Source organism: Mus caroli, unplaced genomic scaffold (assembly GCF_978045245.1).
Source record: "Mus caroli unplaced genomic scaffold, Mus_caroli_1 scaffold_11, whole genome shotgun sequence".
NCBI classification, from domain to species: Eukaryota; Metazoa; Chordata; class Mammalia; order Rodentia; family Muridae; genus Mus; species Mus caroli.
In genome coordinates this window covers 120,265,904-120,285,211 of record NW_028227266.1, presented here as the reverse complement: position 1 = coordinate 120,285,211, position 19,308 = coordinate 120,265,904, and the positions used below count along the sequence as shown (strand labels likewise).

At 51.7% G+C, this 19,308-nt stretch overlaps 1 protein-coding gene across 1 annotated transcript in view; it reads right to left on the bottom strand.

The window, feature by feature from the left end:
• Trak1 (trafficking kinesin protein 1) overlaps window positions 1–12,595 on the bottom strand; it is a 106,336-nt gene extending 93,741 nt beyond the window's left edge. The window contains exon 1 of the mRNA XM_085828195.1: window positions 12,297–12,595. The gene's annotated coding sequence lies outside the window, so the exon portion shown is untranslated. The remainder of the gene's footprint in view (window positions 1–12,296) is intronic.
• Window positions 12,596–19,308: the final 6,713 nt, after the last annotated feature.

The following is a 19,308-nucleotide window of genomic DNA, read 5'->3' as shown; positions in this document are numbered from 1 at the left end:
AAAAGACTGGCCCCAGAGGGCACTGTCATAAATAACTACTACAGGTGCTACTCCTGCCTCCATGGCCCTAAAGCTTCATTTTAACTTGTGTCCAACTTCCCAGAGTCTCTGGGTCTTTGAGAGTCCCTTACACACAGTTAAAGACTCTCTTGGGACATTCTGAGACTGTCTCCACCCAGGAACCCCACAGTCACCTCAGACACAAAGGGTCTGTTGTGCTCTGTGCCTCAGCTTCTGAAGGCTAGGTCCTTTCTGGCACCTCAGATTACAGAGGCCGCATCCCTTGGCTGTCTTTCGCCTCATAAAATATGTGCTTCAGATTCCAGAACTCTCCCACGCTATGCCCAGAATACAAGGTGCCAGCCAGAGTCCAGCATGGCCTCCAGCTACGAATGACCTCTACCTTCTACCCATCATGCTTTGCAAGCACCATTACATTCTTGCACAGGTGTGAAAGATGAAGAAAACCTGCTGTAGAAAGTTCACGTCACGCTTTGACTCCTGGTGGAGGTGGCCTGATGGACATTGTTGTCTAAAAGCCCTGGAGCCTGGCACAAGAACTTCTCAGCCACCCACTTCCACCTCCACAGCAAAACATGACCACGAGGCTTACATTCGGACACCACCTCAGAAGTGACGGTCCATAGGTACAGACCATAGCTGGCCAGGGATGACCTGAGCTTTTGGACCTTCCTAGGAATGCAGTAACGTTAAGGGTGGTGGCCATAGTGAAAATGGTAAAACCAAAGGAGAAGAGGAGCCTGGGGCCCTAAGGAATCAGGGTCTTACCAGCTCTTTCTGCAAAGCCTCTTTCTGAGCATGTGTGTGTGCACACATGTATGTGAGTGTGTGTATGTGTGTGCACACATATATGCACATGGCTAGAGAGGCTGTGTGTGTGTGCATAGGCGTGCACATGTGTGCACATGGTTATGGAGGCCAGAGCTCCCACCTTGGGTGTCTTTCTCGTTTCTTCCCCTTGTTTTCTGAGACAGTCTCTCCCCTTTTCCTGGCTCCCACAGGTTAGGCTCAGCTGGCTGGCCAGCAATCCCTGCTTGTCTCTGTCCTAAGTGCTAGGATTACAGGCAGAGAATAACACCCCTGGATTTTTTTTTAATGTGATTCTAGGGATGGAACCCAGGTCCTCATCCTGGCTCAGGCATCTCCCAGCCCTCAAGTTCTTTTACTTCAGAGAAAAATTAATGGTATCAGGTGAAGCTGTTGTCCAAAACAGACAAACTTCATCTTTTCCTTATAGCTGTTAAGTGACTAGATGTGAACTGGTGTTTCCCTAGCCCAGAACAAATTAGGACAAGCATTTGTGAGTCACTTTGCCGACCCCAGCCTCTTCTTGGGCTTCACAGGCTTAATGTGGGGCTTAAGGTCAAGTTTACCATTTGCAAATCACGTACGTTCTGTGCAGAATCATTCAGACCTGATACCCGTGGCATGGCTCCGAACATGTCAGAAAGCTTGGGCAGGGCAGGGCCAGGACATAGCTCAGTTGGCAGCACAGTCTAACATGCTGGAAGCCCTGGGCTCAATCCCCAGCACCACAGACAGAGTGCAGCACCAATAGATAAGGTCTGTCCCAGGGAACGCAGGCAAGGAACATGAGATTACTGGACTCTGGTCACACCCTCCACTACAAGGCCAATTTCCAGGATAGTCTCCAGTGCTCAGAATGGCCAGGGAGCAAAGCCAAGAAGAGGTGAATAAAGAAGGTTTCCTGCAGTCTACACAGCTGCAATAACCGCCTCACAACAGACCCCTTCTGGGAGATGGAAACACAGGGTGTGGGGGAATACGGCTGCTGTAGTGCTCTACATGTCCACTAAGTGGTGCTACAACACCACACTCCCAGCCTCACAGGGTCCTCCCGCTGTCTGACTGCCAATCACAGGCCTGGGAAGGACATGAGTCCAGAAAACTTCCAGGACTGCTACACGGCGTGCACGCTCTTGTTCTTCTATGTGCACGAACACCGAAGAGAAAAACAAAAACAAAAACAAACAAACAAAAAAAAAACCTGCCTGCTAACTGTCATGCTCCTCTCAGATCTCACTCTGCCCCGTGCCCTTGTCATTAGGCTTGTCATTAGGCCATTGGGCTCTTGGTTCTCCTGTTTCTCTTCCTCTTTGGCCTTCTATCTTCTTGATCCTCTCTTCCTCCCTCCAGCCCCACACCCACTCCCAAGTCCAATCTGCTGGCCATGTTCACTACTTTTTCCCCTGTTCCAGACTCTTCCAGATGCCTACAGCTCTACTCTCCCTCATATCTACAATAAAAACCTCCTCAACCATCCCTTGGAGGGCCTGTGTCCTCAGTTTATACGCTAACAGCTGTTAAAGTCACGCTGAGCTGTGGAATTCAAACCAGAACAGATGCACACAAGGAGGAACAGCCCTGGCATTAGCTGCCTTTCAGGCTCATGTTCCTGGGAGGGGTTGCAGGAAGGGTCCTACCCATGGGGGCCTGTCCTTGTCCTTAGAAATGGACCCTGGACTGAGGGGTGGGATGGCTCACTTTAAGTGCACAGAGCCCTGAGCTCCATCCCCAGAACTCCAAAAAGCCTTAGAAATAAAGCCTACTTCCCTCCCTCTGGGAGTTTAGTCTGTCTTGGGTTTTTATGGAAACACCTGGGTCCGTCAAGCTGGGACTGAGCCTGGAGGTGAGAGTTAGGGTGTGGGTCTGGGTGGCTCCCTTAGGATCTGCATTCCTCGGCATCTCAGTTCCACTGGCCCACAGAAGAAGGTCTTACTTGTTAGAGACTCAAACCATCTCATAGACCCAGATCCTGGGCTCCCCATGCCTACCCATCCCCGTCCAATTCCTCTACCAATGCACAAGTACAGGTGGTGTGTTCTACCAAGTCCAGCCACTCATGCAGGCAGTGGCCACCACACAATCCCTACCTCCCAGTTCCTGGCTCTCCTTAGCTGCAGTGGGATCACACTTGGCCTCTGCCAGCCACACACTGGCCAGTCCTGAAATCTGAACCTTCATGCCCTCGTCTGATCATAAGCCTGTGTGTGTCTCCAGCCTCCCCTCTGTTTCTCCCAGGATTCCACATCCAGACCAAGGGTCAGACAGCCTGCTCAGCCTCAGTTTGCAATGGGTCCTGGGGTCGCATTCACCCTAAGGTATCCGCAGAGCTCTCACTGGGCGAAAACCAAAAGTCTGGAGAAAACCTGTTTTAATTTGCTTCCCCAGCTGCTGTGATAGAACCCTGACCAAAGGCGGCTTGCAGGAGGGGAGGGTTTGCGTGGCTTCAGTCCATAGTGCAGTCATGGTGCACCGTCCATCACAAAGGGAACTGAGATCAGGAACCTGGAGGCGGGAGATGAAACAGAGGCTGTGGAGGGCACTGCTCCTGGCTTGCTGGCCACGGCTTGTTAAAGTTTGCTTTCTTTTCTCTTCTGTTTTTAGTTTATGTGTATGGGTCTACACCCACAGAGGACAGAAGTGGGTGTCAGATACCCTAGAACTGGAGTTTGAGGCCACTCTTCGCTGCCATGTGGGGTGCTTGGAGTTGAACCCACATCTTCTAGAAGAGCAGTCAAACCCACAGTTTGCTTTCTTATACAATCCAGAATCACCTGTCCAGGGGCGACACCATAGTCATGGGCTGGGCCCTCCCTCCGCAATCATTCATCATGAAAATGCCCAGAGTTGTCCACAGGCCAATCTGATGGCGTCTCAACTCCTCTTCCCACTTGACTCCAGTCTGTGTCAAATTGACAATAATAATAACAACAACAGCAAACAGAACTGAGAGCAGTTCTCAGTGAATGAACTCAAGTGTCCCCAGACTTCCTTGAAAATGGGGCTGAGTCCTGGGATGCTGTGGCCTGCAATCAATTTTCTAAAGGAGACCTAGGAGGAGGAGATGGGGTAGATGGAAGGAGGAGGGGAGGAGGACGAGGAACAGAGACAGGAAGGAGGGGAGGGAAGGGGGAGCTTGGGGGTAGTGGAGAAGAGCAGGGAGAGAGAAGAGCTGGAAACAGGAGCTGCCCAGGGTCCCTCTGAAAACAGTGGGGGGGGGGTGCAGCTGCTGCCACTCTCAGGGTGATAGCTCACAGCCCTACCAGGCCTGCAATCCCATCTGTTTGAGACGTCTGGGAAGTCTCGGGCCCTGATGGTCACTGCTGCGTTTATGTAAAGAGCATCTGGCACCTGTGGTAAGGAGGCTCTGTCCCTCCATCCCTGCTGAGCTTTCAGAGTCAAGACCAACAGTCAGTGAAGTGCAGTGAGCCGCAGAGGCTGGGTGCTGAGCTGGGCCTGACAGGAAACCTTCACTACCGTTGATCACAGGACACATCACAACTTTACACATCAGCACAGTGACAGGCACTTAACATATGCCAAGGGAACCCCAAGGATGTCACCATCATGACCGCTTTAGAGATGGGGAGCTGGTAAGTAGATACTGGCCTAGGGCGGATGAGAGGGCCACAGCCACCACTATGAACAGTCCAGTCTAGCCAGCCTAAAGCTCTAGATCCAAACTCAACACAAAGCTGTGCAGCCCCTCCCTTGGGAACGCAGACAACGCCTGCCCCAGCAGGAGCTGAGATAATGCATGACGGACCCAGAAGGACAGTCAGCCGGTCAGAAGGACAGTCAGCCGATGTCCGCGCCTACATCAGATAAAGAGTTCACAGAACCCTTAAAAATCACTGTGAAGAAGGATCAGTCCATATACTCCTTTAAAAGGCGGGGCTGCCCAGAAGAGTTTGCCAGAGTTCATCCGATGGACGCCAAAGAGAACAGAAGGGAGAGGGGGAAGGGAAGGGAAAGAACAGCACTGGGGAAATCCTGCTCCCAGAACAGCTCAGGAAGCTTCTTCCAGCCCCGCCCAGGCCCGCCCAGACCCCGCCCAGGCCCGCCCAGGCCCCGCCCAGCCTCTCTGGGAACCGCAGCCAGCGCAGCTGCTCCCAGCAGGGCCCATAAGAAGAGCAGCAGCCTCCGGGAAGAACAATGTAGCTCAGCAAGTGAAATGGACCGAGATGTTGGGTGGGGGTTAACACATTTCTTAGTGTCACAGGTGTGCAGACCAAGGACAAAGGCCAGCCACATCTGCAAGTGAGAATTCAAAGCAGTTGGTTGAAGGATCTGGGCCGGTGTCACCATGGGGGACAGGAACTGAGGAGGGGTCTGTAAATTGGGTCTGGCTGCAGGGCTACCTGTGAAACTGTTCTGCCAGCCAGGCCCCTTCCTTCCCTCTACCTCCCTCCGCTTCCCTCCAGACCAGCAGCAGCCACCAGGGTTTTTCTCCAAGCCAGACAGACAAATTGACAGGCAGACAAATGACAGAAACACAAGAGGCAGGCAGACAAATAGACAAAAGGCTGTAGCAGGCGACAGAGTGAACTGGTTAATCATGAGGCCGGAACAATAAAGAAGCATACTCCAGCCTGGTCTACAAAGTGAGTTCCAGGACAGCCAGAGCTACACAGAGAAACCCTGTCTCGAAAAACCACCAAAAATAAATAAATAAAGAAAGAAAGAAAGAAGCATACTAAGTGAGCGCTGACTGCATACTAAGCCTTACTAAGGATTCTGCGCCTTATGTATGCGCTTGCTTAATCCCTTCAGCAGTCTTACATGAGGTAAAGAAAGGAAGGGGATTTTAAAGGTATTTCATGAAAAACGGAAGTAACCCACTGTGTGAGCTACAGGCAGAACTGATAATAATGTGAACAATACATGTTCATACAACACCTCCATCAAAGTCCACCAAAACTCAGGTCCGACTCCAGGCAATGCCTCTCAGACATTAGAGACATTGCTGGGTGGGCGCACAGATCTTCCCAGTCCTGGAGAACAGATCTGCAAAGCTTAGCAGTCCACACAGCAGTCGTCTATGGAGAGGGAATTAATGACGTCGTTGGTGGCTAGGGAGACAGCAAGTAACTTACTGACACAGGCTACAAAGTAACACAGATGATTACAAGGAGAGAGGGCACTGAGACATCTTGAGGAGAGGAGAGCTAAAGCAGGGGTTCTCAGCCTTCCTGATGCTGCCATCCTTTAATACAGTTCCTCACGTTGTCATGACCTTCCACCCACAAAATTATGTTCATTGCTACTTCATAACTACAACTTTGCTATTGTTATGAATCTTAGTGTAAACATTTTTTGGAGATAGAGGGTTGCCAAAGGTGGTTGAGAACCACTGGACTAACGGGTACTCTGCGGCAGTAGGAACTCACTCCACTTTTTCCGCTGCACATTTTTTTACGTGAGGTGCCTCACAGAGAGCTTCAGAAAGTGGGATTGGCTATAGAGGAAGCAGTGGGTGTACATTTCTGTGAAGACAGGCAAGAATGCAGCAGAAAGATTGAATGTTTTCAGCCACAAGGAAGTGAGGAACAGCCTGGTGAATCACGGCTCTCGCTCCTTACCTAGGACAGAACACGTCCCAGGAAGTGCCAGGGACTGGCGAGGGTGGTCCTGGGATGCATGAGTCACTACGCAACATGACTTTTCCTGTGGGTCTCGGTGCAGAAAGCTCGGACGGTGGATAAAAAGCAAACCCATAGGCAGACCTCCCAGATTGAAGCCTGCTACGCAGGAATCGATGTCTTCACTTAACCTCCCTCAGCCTCAGTTTTTCCATCTATAGAATGGAAAGCATGGCCAAAGGTTGCCATACTGCGTGATGATTGTGAGCTTCTGAGAAGGCCTGGGTGACCCTTGCCTTGGAACACCCATCACCAGGAACACAGCATCACAGTTGCCCACGGGTCCCCTGACAGAAACACTGAGTGTCTACCTAGTCTTGTCCTGAATCGTTGCTCCTGGGGCCTGGTGTACCCTGCACCTCCCCGCCTTCACTCCCAGGCACACCCTTGCTGAGTAGGGAGAACCAGGTGCCAGGGCTGAAGGCCAGGCCTGGCTCTCAATTAAATGTTCCTCCATTATAATTTATTGCTTGCTTGCTTGCCTCCAAAGTGGCTTGGGGTGGGTGAAGGCTGTAACAAGGACGTGCTAATGAGAGCCACCGACTACATCAAAAGCCTGCTTCTGAGGAAGCAAACAAGCAAACAAGCAAACAAACAAACAAACCAGGAGGAAGATAAAAAAAAATACACCAAGCACCTGGGAACTACAGTCACAGTTATAGGTCAAGAATCTGATTTATAGGTCAGCTAGAGGAACTCAGAGAACAAAGGTGTCTGCTGCCAAGCCTGACAGCCTGAGTTCAATCCCTGAGACCCACACAGGGGAAGAGAACTGACTCCCACAAGTCCTCTGACAAATGCAAAAATAAAAATATAAAATGTAAGTTTAAAAATTCTTCTTTCTTCTTTATATTGGAAACCCTCCCTATGCAGCAGGCGTCCTGTCTGTCATGCAAGGGAGAAGGACAGAACAGGAAGGAGCAGGTGGCCCTGGAACAGGAGTCTTTGCAATGATCAGACTTCAGCTCTAGAAATCAGCAAGAGACTCACAGAAGTATTTCTGTCCGTCCACCTGCAGGATCTCCACTGTTAGGCCAGGGAGATCCAGAGGGAAGGGGCAGGAACTGATCCTAACGTGGGACTTTGAAAATCCTAGCAATTCCCCAGATTTAATCTAAGCTGCAGCTTCTCACTGTACCCCACGAGAGGTACCCCACTACCCACGGTCCATTCCTTCCTGTTTCTTTCATGGCCAAGTAAATATCACTTAGATTATAACTTGTCAAAGGGAAGTATTAAAAATAAATTCCTAGAATTACTAAACCATACTTTAAGCTAAACGAATGAAATGTTCAAGAAGGCCACATGTTTTATTTAAGCAAGCCTGAGGAGGCTAAGATGCCCCATTTGGTGATTAAGTGTGAGTGATAAGGGACAAATTCCTCGTGTGGCTACTTTGGGGTGAAGGCGGGGGCAGAGGGGTGTGGCGTTCTGGTTGTTTTGCTTTAATGTGTTCATGTATGTGTATTTCTGTAAACATGCATGTATATGTATATGTTCCCATGATGGCCAGAAGTCAGCCTGGGTCTTTTCTCATTTGCTCTCCATCCTTGTGTTTGAGAGAGGGCCTCTCATTGGCCTGGGGCTCACCGATTTATCTATATGGGCCAGCAAGCCCAGGGGTGTTCCTGTCTGCCTCCCCAGGGCTGAGAAAGCAACCATGCACCAGCACACCTGGCTCCAACATGCGGGTCTAGGGCTGGAACTCATGCCCTGGTGCTTGTGTGGCAGGCACTTGCTGGGCTGAGCCGTCTCCCAACCCAAGCATAGTCTCCCTCGGGCAGGGCAGATGCCAGGAGCCTCCATTCCCTGAGAATTTCTTGCTTGTTTTCCAAGGTTTACAGGGGCTCACTTACACCCATGTTCACCTCTGGGCTTTGTGCAGGACCAGGTCACTGAGAAACCCCAGAAATTAACAGATACCGCATCAAGAACTTGGTCCTGAACATCCAGGGGCTCCATGCACCTTCATCAGTTAAGACTGCAGGTTTGGAGTCATCAGCTTAGGAATAAGACTTAAAAGTCTGCAAGCCTGAATTTGTTAGTAGGGGACTGTGGAACTCAGTAGGCTTTGGAGTATAGACAGGAAACTAGATGGGTCATCCCACCGTCAGACTTGAATCCGATCCACTCAGAGGAACTGAGAAGCCCGCAGCAAGCAACAAGCCAGAGCAGGCCGACATAAAGCTCTCATCAGGGGTGTGGGGACCACAATCACAGGGCCAAGCTTTGGGCAAAGAAGACACAAGAATGTGGGGGAGGGGGAGGGGTGCTGAGAAGTTCTGCTCTTCACATCTGAAAATCCCTTGCTGACCTACACACCAGCCTGGGCGCTGACTGATTAAATGCAGAGGCGGAGGCGGAGGCAGGGGTATCGAAAATTCAAGGCCTTGCCTGACCTACAGAGCGAGTTCAAGATCATCCTGAACAAGGCAGTGAGCAAAAACCACAAAATAAAAAGGTTTAAAAATGGGGAGGGTGGGCTCGGGTGTAGCTCACTTATCCAGAAAGCATAGTCCTCAGTACTGAAAAAAGAAGAGGAAGAGAAGGAGGGGAAAGAGGAAGAAGAGGGGGGAGGAAGAGGAAAAGAGGGGAAGAAGGGGAGGAAGAAGAGGAGGAAGGAGAGAAGGAACAGGGGGCAGCAGATAGTACTGATTTGGAAACAGGGGTTTTAGAGGCAGACTCTACCAAGGCCAGCAAAAATCTGACCTACATCTTACACCTGGCTATTGCTGGTCTCCCCTGAACCCAGTAGAGGAGATGTGAGAGTAAGTAGCATCCAGCTCCCCTCCATCCCAGCTGCCCATCATTCAACAGGGTGATTCCTCAACCAACCAGCAACCCGACCCCCAGCTCAGAGCAAGGTTGAAGCCACGACCCTCTCTACTCTACCCTCCCTTCTGGCCACACCACAAAGTAAACTTACAGCGGACAGACGGACAGACGTTCCCATGAAAACACTCACCACATGAGTCTGTCCCAGCCAGTGTGTGGCTGAGTCCTGGCAGAGGTTGGGCCCTGGAGGGCTGCCTGAGCTGAATTGCCAATGCCATGGGCAGACACAAACTCCAAAGAGGACTTGGAGAGAGAGCGGTCCTCCATGCAAGTTTGGCCACAGCTCTGAGCCTTCCTCAGCAGTTTTCCCAAGCTTGCTTGTTGGGGCAGAGCTGAAGATCCCCACGCTGCCCCGGGACGCACAGGGGATTATGTAACTCCGGCAACCAGGAGCCCTATCACCTCATCTTATGAAACCACCCCAAACAGAAAAAAAAGGCGCACCCACAACACGACACCTCTCTAGGGTGGGGCGGGTGGGGGTGGGAAGGCAGGGAGAGAAGCTTTTCTGATGGGCAGCTAGTTTTGCCTAAACTGTAGCGTAGAACAGAAATCCACTGTTCTTCTCAGGACTCCCTGGGAAGTGAGGGTGGAGGCACAGTGCCAGGTGGCGTCCCAGGGCTTAGCTTGGCAGAGCCCTCAGAATCCACAAAGAGCTCCCCGGCATATTCAAGGTCTCTGGAGAACGCGTTTGCATTTTATGTCTTTGTTGCACTGACCGCCTGATAGGACTCTCTTTGGCGGGGAGGAATTGCAGGGGTTGAATATCTAGCTCTTTGCCTGAGTTGGCAAAGCTGTGTCTGTGGCTGCTGGGCATCATGGACATGAACTGTGGCTCTCTGGTGTCCCCTGGGGCATCCTAACCAAAAGCCTGGGATTTCTCATCTCTCGGAACCGGACGACGCTCCAAACTCTACACTGCCATTCCCTCGCCCTCGGTTGTCACGATTTGAGAAAGGAAACTGGTTGGACAGGCTGAGGTTCCCAAGATTTCACTGGCAGAATCAAGGCTGGGATCCCAGCTCCGTGTTTGGAGTGTTCTGGCCTCCCTCATCTCGTCCCCTCCATATGGAGCGGATGATGCTTAACAACCCTCTGTGTGCCCTGCTTGTCCTGCATCCATGTGCAGCCAACTTCTTCATAGTCCTCTGTCTCCCCAGCCAGCTTAGCTTCCTGGACGACGCCTCCCTACTCAGGACTCTGACAGGGATAATGCTCCAATTCAGCTCAAAAGCAGACACCATTCCCTCTCACTCAGGGCTCAGAGCCAGAAGACGCTTCCCACTATGTTCAAGGACTCAAAAGGAGTCCCCACAAGGAGGCCCATGTGCCCAGAGGGGACATATAAAGGAGATGGGCCCGAGAGACCTAAGGGTCCTATTAGAGACTTTTAGAGGTCACTGTAAGAAGGAACCTCCAGAATCTGAATGAAGTGAAGCCATTCCCCCCTCCGCAGTCAAGCATCAGCTCGTGCAGGAACTGGAGTGAACTGAGCTGTCCTGCAGAGACAAGAACATGGGCCTGCAGGGCCCACTGGGATTCTCCTAAGAAGGAGTTCCCAACATGTACCTGCACTGAGAAGAAAGATGGATTGTGTCATATGTGGGTGTTTAACACCATGCCCTCAAGTAATATAGACAAGGGCGAGGGATCAGGGGCACAGGGGAGGGGTCAGGGGCACAAGGGAGGGATCAGGGGCACAGGGGAGGGGTCAGGGGCACAGGGGAGGGATCAGGGGCACAGGGGAGGGATCAGGGGCACAGGGGAGGGGTCAGGGGCACAGGGGAGGGGTCAGGGGCACAGGGGAGGGGTCAGGGGCACAGGGGAGGGGTCAGGGGCACAGGGGAGGGGTCAGGGGCACAGGGGAGGGGTCAGGGGCACAGGGGAGGGGTCAGGGGCACAGGGGAGGGATCAGGGGCACAGGGGAGGGATCAGGGGCACAGGGGAGGGATCAGGGGCACAGGGGAGGGATCAGGGGCACAGGGCAGGGAGGGCAGCAAAGGGGCTACACTAGAGGGTGCAGGAGAGCCAGGTGTACAGGCCCAGGCAGGGACGAAGCACACTGGCACACCAAAGAACCACAGCTGTTTCTGTGCCCCTCAGGAGTCAGACAACTCTTAATACACGGGGCATCCTGTGTGTAACTCTATGGGTAACCCAGAACAAAAAGAAGCTGCTAGAAGCCATTGTGCACAGGCAAAGTGTCCTGATGTGTGCAGCCAAATGTCCTGATGTGTGCACCAGTGTCCTGATGTGTGTGGGCAAAGTGTAATATGACTGAGGCACACACGGCGTTGGACCCCTTTCTGTGAACATAGCGTGTGGAGCCCTTCCTGCATCTAAAACTGACACTACATGTCACTGCCATGACGCCCATGCCAGTCTGGAGAAATACAACCCAAGAGAGAACCAAACAACACTGAACACCCATGATGCTGCCTGGGGCCCAGTGCTACTGTCTTCAGCCTCTGTGACAATTCTGTGACACGCCGACCCAAGCCACAGAATGACACCAATGAAGCAGGTTCTGAACGGAAGGTCCCTGATCTCAGATGGTGACTGCATCCACCCTGTGATGGTTCATGCTGTCACCTGACAGGCTCGAGAACCATTTAGGAGACAAACCTCTGGACACGTCTGCCAAGAAGTTTCTCAACCGTGCTAACTCTGGTGGGAAAACCAACCTTGAGTGTGGGCTGCGCTATCCCATGGGCCCTAGGCTGTGTAACTCTTTCGTCTCCTTGACAACTGTGGATGCAGTGAGACCAGCAAGCTCACAATCCTGCACTAACTTTTTCCCAACCATGACAGACTGCACTCTAAACTGTGAGCCAAAATAGGCCCACCTTCCCTACAAACTGCTTTAGCCAGTTAGGCGGCCATGGCAACATGAAAACGCATACACTCCCAGGCCTTCTCCTAAGGTTGCATACCTCTCCCAATCTTGATGGCTGAAGCCCCCTCCCCATCCCCAGCAGGGTAAGGTCAGCATACCGGTGATGGTGCAGGCATCCCGGTGCTCTCTGTAGCTGGGAGCATCTTCCACAGCCTCGCTCACATAGTACTCTTCAGGGATGCCCGGGCCGCAGGCGAGGACCGCATGGCTGCAAGCCTCAGAGATGGGCGTGGAGCTGGCCGAGGTGTCGTCGTGCAGGGCTGTGGCGTCCAGCTTGGCAGGTTTCAAGGGGAGGTGCCCACTGCCATGGGGAGTCCCCACTGCCGGAGTCAGGGGCAGTCGGGCGGATGGCCCCCCGGGAGATTCAGTGTACCAGAAGGTGCGGCTCACAGAGAATCTGTGGAACAACCCAGAGAGAAGAACACCGTCATGAGGGTCTGTGGATACGTCTAGACAAAAGCCTTAAGATCAAGGCAGGGGAGATTAGGGTCTTGTCACAACACTGCAGAGATGGTTCTCCGGCTAACCATGCCTCAGTCCCGACACAGAAATCGGCCTTGGCTTGTACTAAGACATTAACAAAGTGGCCTCAGCTAGAAGGGCAACAGCCATCCTCAAAGGGAGAAGCCAGGGTGGGCATGGAGCAAGTCATGGTGGGCAGAGCATGAGTGTATGCTCTGAGGAAGATGCAAACTGACACACTGCTGTGCCACGCGAGGCGATATGGTCATCTGTACACTCAGTTATAAATAACACCATTAAACTCTGCTAAACGCAAGTCCACAAAGAACTTTAAGGCCGGCGCCCACTTTAAGCTACAGTGAGATAGGAGTGAACTCCTTTGAGAACCTGGTAAGTTAAGACCTTATTTAAAAAAAACAAAAACAAAACACATCAGGCCCATTTACAGGCTCCTGGGGAGGGCCAAAGACAATGAGTGAGAGCCCTGGGAATGTTAAGTGATAAGCAGGCTACAGCAACATCAGTCCCCTTGGGCAGCTCAGACTGCCACTGAAATCTGACTATAGCCTACAGGAAAAGAGTTGCTCCGTTTCAACAGCAACCTACATGTTACCTCTCAGGACAGTGCTAGCCCCTGAGGAGTTATCCTTTTATTCAGTAAGGGTCCTCTCCCTCCCACCCACCTACACACACACACACACACACACACACACACACACACACACACACGGCAAAAGTGTCTAATAGGGGTGTGTTGAATGATGTCTACAAAACCTACTTTAGTGACCAAGGCTCAGTGGATAAAGTGCTTGCCACTCAAGGACCTGAGTTCAAGTCCCCAGCACCATGTCAAAGCCAGGCACAGTAGTTCATGTCTATAATCCAGCATTTCTACAGCAAGATGGAAGGTGGAAGAGGCTCACGTGCCAGACAACCTAGTGAACAGAGGGCAACAAACAGATCCTCCACAAACACAGTAGAAGGTGAGGTCTGACATCTATGGTGTCCTTTAACCTCTATCTCTGTGCCATGGCACACACACTTGCACACCCACTTACTTGCACATGCATGCATACACACACACAGAGTATACATAGGCACAGAAGTTCAAAGAGAGTGGAAATGTAGCTTAGCCATTAAGAGTGTGTACCGCTCTTCCCGGAACTCATGCTGGGTGGGTCACAGGCATCTATTACATCACTCCAGCCCTAGACTTTCTGGTGTCTTTTTTTCTGGCCTCCATGGGTACCCACACACATGTTCGCGGACACTGAGATGATGCGGCAGTTAAGAGTATCTACTGCTCTTGCAGAGGTCCTGCGCTTTTTCCAGCACCCGTGTCAGGATACTCACAGCTTCCTATAACTCTAGCTCCAGGGGATCAGATGTGGCTTCCAAGGAAACTTCAGGCACATGGGCACATCAACTGACACAGGTGCACACACATAAACAGAAAGAATTTAAGTGGACAGAAAGTATGAAATGGGAAGAGGCAGGAGGTTCTGTGTACCTAAGGAAACAGAAGCAAGAGAGACCTGGAACATCTGTAGGATGACATGTGGAACCCAACTGGCCCATCACACCTGGTCGGCAGAGATGCACAGAAAAGTGGAGAAGCAGCCTAGTGAGAAGGCACAAAGCATTCTGGGTATTAGGGCTGGAAGTTGGCGCGCCAGAAGTCCTCCACGGGTTGCCAGCCATGCTCGGTGCTTTAGTTTGGGAATTCTTTAGATGAGGCTAAAGGACGCTGGCGCTACCCTGGCAGTCTTGAGCGAGTAATGGCTTCCTCTGCGCCGGCTGTGTTCTGACTCTGGTCTGGACACTGACTGGCCAGGAACAGTCTAACAAATGACACACGTCTGTATACATCTTCACAGGAGTGGGAGAAGGAAAGGCTGAGCGCCCAGTCTGGGAACCCATGTTAACCTGAAATGATCCACCACCAGGTTAGTTCTGAAGAGTTCCAGAAAAACAAACAAACAAACAAAGAAAGAAAAAAATCCAAAAATCATGAAGGTGAGATTAAAGGGAACAAAATACAAAAAAAAAAAAAGAAAGAAAGAAAGAAAGAAAGAAAGAAAGAAAGAAAGAAAGAAAGAGAGTATGGTGTTTCAAAAAGATGTTTAAAGATGTATTTATTTCATGTGTACGGGTGTTTTTTGCCACATGCCTCTCTGCAGAGTGATCAGTGCTGGGGGAGGCCAGAAGATGTTGTATCCCACAGATCTGGAGTTACAGGTCTCAGTGAGCAGCTATGTGAGTGCTGAGAATCAAACCTGGGTCCTCTGGAAGAGCAGCCTTAACCTTAACCTTAACCTTAACCTCCTAACAAACGGAATGAGCCTCACTCAGTCACCCAATGACCCATGTGACTCCCCCATCTAATTTCTGACTTGAATAGAGTCCCAGGCCCGGGAAGACCAGGGATGGGGGAGGGGGGGGAGTTGGGGGAGTGGATATGCAGAAGAAGGGGAAATAGCCCACCCCAGGGTGTGAGTCTGCGGAAACCAGAAGAGGCCAGGGGCTGGGGAAGCAGCCCAGTGGCTTGGGAGGGTCTGAGTTCTATGGCCAGCACTCAACTAACAAGAGTCGGGTGGTGGAGCCTGTAAGCTACTCCTGAGGAGGCGGGGATGGGTAGCTCACACATGAACACATGCTCACACATGTACACACACGCAAAGCAGAAAACTGGTCAGAGGCTGCATAGTGCACACGTTCCAACAGCCCCAGGCACCATCTGTGGAGACAGGAAGAGGAAGCTAAGCTTCCGGCTGCTGAGACATGGGCTGGATCCCTGCAGGTGGCTGAGCCCAGCCCTCCTCTGCCCACACCCGAGACCGCCTAGCAGATGATAACAAAGCTGTGATCAAGGCATAACAACCCTGTGTTCTGCATACAGCAAACTCATATGCCGGTCACCACTCTCAAAATTACTCAGACTGCCCGAGAAAGTGAGCCTTGTATGTCCCTAAAATTACACTTGAAACGGCTCTCTACGGCAGCACACAGTTACACAAGGGTGCCACTACTGGCCCTTCTGAGGCTGGCAGGGAGCACGGAGAGCAGCCCACCGTCGCCAACCTCCCCGTGTGGCCAACTCTTCTTAGGTGAACGTTTAGCAACTCCACTTAGGGGTAAGAAAATAAGGGGCCACACAGAGTCATCGGAGGGGACCAGTGTGAAGCTGTTTCCTGCCACTGAGTGCTGCGTCTCTCTCCCAGCTTCCCCTCACGCAAACAGGCTCAGGAGAAGATCCTGGATGGCTCTGGCCCCAGCAAAGCCTGGCACACACAAAGCCAGGGCTTTCTTCCAGATAGAGGAAACAAACGGGCTTTTGAAAAGCCTGCCCATGGGTGAAGGCAGCACACTGTGGGCTGTGCGGTTGACTGGCTGCAGCCTGGGGAGCCAGGGGAAGACGGGACCCCAGTCAGCAGAGGAGTGAGAGGTTCTGCAGCCTGGCCATTTTGGCAGACAAAGGGGTGCCAGAAAGATAACAATGGGGATGGGGGCAGGCCAAGAGTATACACCAGGGGGAGGAGCATACACCAGGGGGAGGAGTATATGCCAGGGGGAAGAATGAACACCAGGGGGAGGAGTGCACACCAGGGGGAGGGGTGCACACTCTGGGTGGGGAGTGCACACCCCAGGGGGTGAAGGTGCAAAGGCACAAATGTCCCTTTCTTTTCTAGAATATCATACAATGGATTTCTCCATTTCTCTGGTTTCTGCTCCCTCAACTCCAAACTTTACCTCAGAGAAACCTCTTTTTTGTTTCGTTTTTTTGGTTTTTTTCAAGACAGGGTTTCTCTGTGTATCCCTGGCTGTCCTGGAACTCACTCTGTAGATCAAGCTGGCCTCGAACTCAAGAAATCCACCTGCCTCTGCCTCCCAAGTGCTGGGATTAAAGGTGTGCGCTACCACTGCCAAGACAGAAAAACCTCTTATGTTTTTGTAGCCAATATCTGTTTCCTGTGTTTTCTGTCCATTTCCCTCCTAACCTTCACTAGGGTGAAGTCTCCCCTCAGCTACCACCTCCTGGCTGGAGTCCTGGGCTTCTCAGGGGTCTCTACAATGTAGGGGTGTCATCTGCATTTGTGAAGCCGTGGGCATAAGGACAGGAGGTGGTCCCAATCTGAGAGTGTGGAAAGGCCCAGAGTCGCCTGGGCGTAAGCATAAGAGGCTGAACACACAGAGCCTGTCTTCTCCTTTCTAGTCTAGGAACAAGCCCCTCAGAAGGCCAGACAGTCTTCAGGCTGGGCATGGAGGGCAGTCACTGGAAGCCCTGGTTCCCACCTAGGACCAGCATATGCCTGGGATGAGGCAGGATCCTGACAGGGGATATGGAGGGACAAGGGTAGAGGAACAGTCCTTCACCCTGGGATCTAGGTCACCCTTCCTGCAGGCTAGGCCAGGAAACCTCAGCACAGTCAGCCGAAAAGGCCAAAATCACCAGCGATAACATGCGTCTCCCTAAAGACACCCCAGACAGGGACACTGAAATGAACAAGCTGTGCTGACTTTGGGCCATGGTGCGTCTGTGACCTTTGTTTGCCCTCCTGTCACCCCTAAATCTAAACAACATGCTCCCTAAAACCACCTTACAGTTCCAGTTACAAACTGGAGGCTTTTAAGGGAAGTAAGCCAGTTCATAGAGACTTTACCTAGTTTTCAAACTTGGCTTCATCCTTAAACCTCGTTGTAAACTGAATCCTTTGAATAACATAAACACACACACATACACACACAATGTAAAGACACCTAGGTGTAGCTTTCTTGGGAAGTTTACACCTATGTCATTCATTCATATATGTATATATTCATTCACTCACATATAAAGGTATATATGTGTATTTATGTGTATTTATGTATATATATATATATATATATGTATGTATGTATACAAATATACATATGAATGATAGAGACATGCTTTCCCTAAGCACTCTGCTCCCATCTCCCTCCTTCTCCCCCTCCCTTTTTCCCCTCTCCCCTCCCTCTCCCTCCCCTCCCCCTCTCTTACCCTCCCCCCATCCCATTTCATTGTTCCCTTGAAGCATATGTTCTCTCTGATTCCCTCACTTGCTTCACCCTGATTCATGCTCAGATTCCTTTCTGCTAAGTAGCCAGGAACCTGGCTTTATCTCAGCGGATGTCCCTGGGGATACTGGACTCTTGGGGCCTCCAGCAGCAACGCTGGCTGTGTCTAGCTGTGTCCCTCTGCAGCTGACAAGGGGACTGTGTGGGGCGCTGTGCCTCCCTTTCCACCACGGTTGCCACTGTTACTGTCAGCTGCTCGGAAGGTGCTGAGGCTAGCTTGTACTATTTTAAAGTACAGGCAACCCTGGCACGGCCAGGATTGGAAGATGAGCTACTGCCTGTAATGGAATGTGTGGCCTTGTTTAACGCTCAACTTAGGGGCAGCATTAGCATCTGCTTTCCTCGGGAGAATCTGGGCTCAGGGGAGCCAAACAACCTGGCAAGATGCATAGCCTTGCTTGAATGGATCCAGATATGTTACTGCTCAGGTTGAGTGGCGCTGGACTTAAGGAGAGTCAGGCACACCATGTGGCCACTCACGACCAACCATTCCCTCTGCCCTGGATCTATGAAATGGCATTCCCACCATAGCAGATTCAAAGGAGCTCCATGAAGACACACGGGCCTACACCTGTCCAGTCAGCAGAGATGTGGGGCTCCAGTAGCCAAAGCCTCCCATAACTGCCCATCTTAGCGCTCTCTGACCTCCGATGCCCTTCCTGGCATTCCCATGAGTCCACTGGCTCTATAACAAGTAGCTAGTGGAAGCTGCATGCCAACACTGAACAGTGGAACAGGAGATGAGTTTCAGCCAGGTGGGGTAAAGAGCAGCATGGCCAAGAAGTCACCAACTAACAAGCCGCTCGAGCTACCCAAGATTCACTCCAGGGTCGCGGCTAGGCTACACACAGGATGCTAATCATCCTGTTCACAGGGTGACTTTTAGTTTGATCTCGATAGAACCATCCTCGTGATGAGAGGGTGTAGAAAGGCGTGGGGGAGTCAGGGGTGCGTTCGTGGTTCATCACTGCAGGTGAGGGGCTAACAAGAGTTTCTCTTCAGGAAACGTCAGCCTGTGCAGACACCACCAAGGTTAACAGCACCTTGGCAGGGCATCCTGTAACCAAGTTGTGAGGACCCCCACATCAGACAACACCCTCTGAACGTCAACGTGGCAGGCGGGTGCCCTGCTGCAGGCCTGTCCTGTAATCCCAGCACCTAGAGAATGGAGGCAGGAGGATAAGCTGGAGCCCGGCTTGGGTCACACACAGCAAAGCTCTACCTAGAGAACAGAGCTGCTGATCTAGCTCAGTAGGTAGAGGACTTGCCCACCATGGCCAGAGTCCTGGTCCTCTGTTCCCCAAGCCCCACCATACACACACAGAAGCAGGGATGCGAGGGAGAGAGGAAGGGAGAGAAAGGAGAGAAAGAAGGTTGAAGCATCATCATGGTAACCGAGGCACAGAAATGGAGATGACAGTTTCAGTAACTGTTCCTGGGGCTGTTGTACTTCTTATGACTGTTGTGAGGGTCCCTGGGTCCCTTGAAGGAACAAAGGAGGACAGCAGAGGTCAGGTGGACACTGTTACAGCAGCGGTCCTGAATGCCTTG